Source organism: Sprattus sprattus (assembly GCF_963457725.1).
Source record: "Sprattus sprattus genome assembly, chromosome: 12".
Taxonomy (NCBI): domain Eukaryota; kingdom Metazoa; phylum Chordata; class Actinopteri; order Clupeiformes; family Clupeidae; genus Sprattus; species Sprattus sprattus.
Window position 1 is genome coordinate 27,601,564 of NC_137910.1, and position 211 is coordinate 27,601,774.

A 211-nucleotide genomic window follows, 5' to 3' on the forward strand; every position below is an offset into this window, starting at 1 on the left:
TGTACATATTTAGTAAATATTATTTACCTTTGAGAAGAAACACATTTACCATAGCCTAAGTCTACATGATGTTGTGGAGGGGGGGGGGGGGGGGGGGGGGGGGCAGCAAATGGTGACAGTGCCACCTGGAGTGTTGGGGGACGTCTGACTGGACGTCTGACTGGTGGTCCGTGACGGAGCGCAGGGTCACACCAAGAGGTTTGGGTAGATG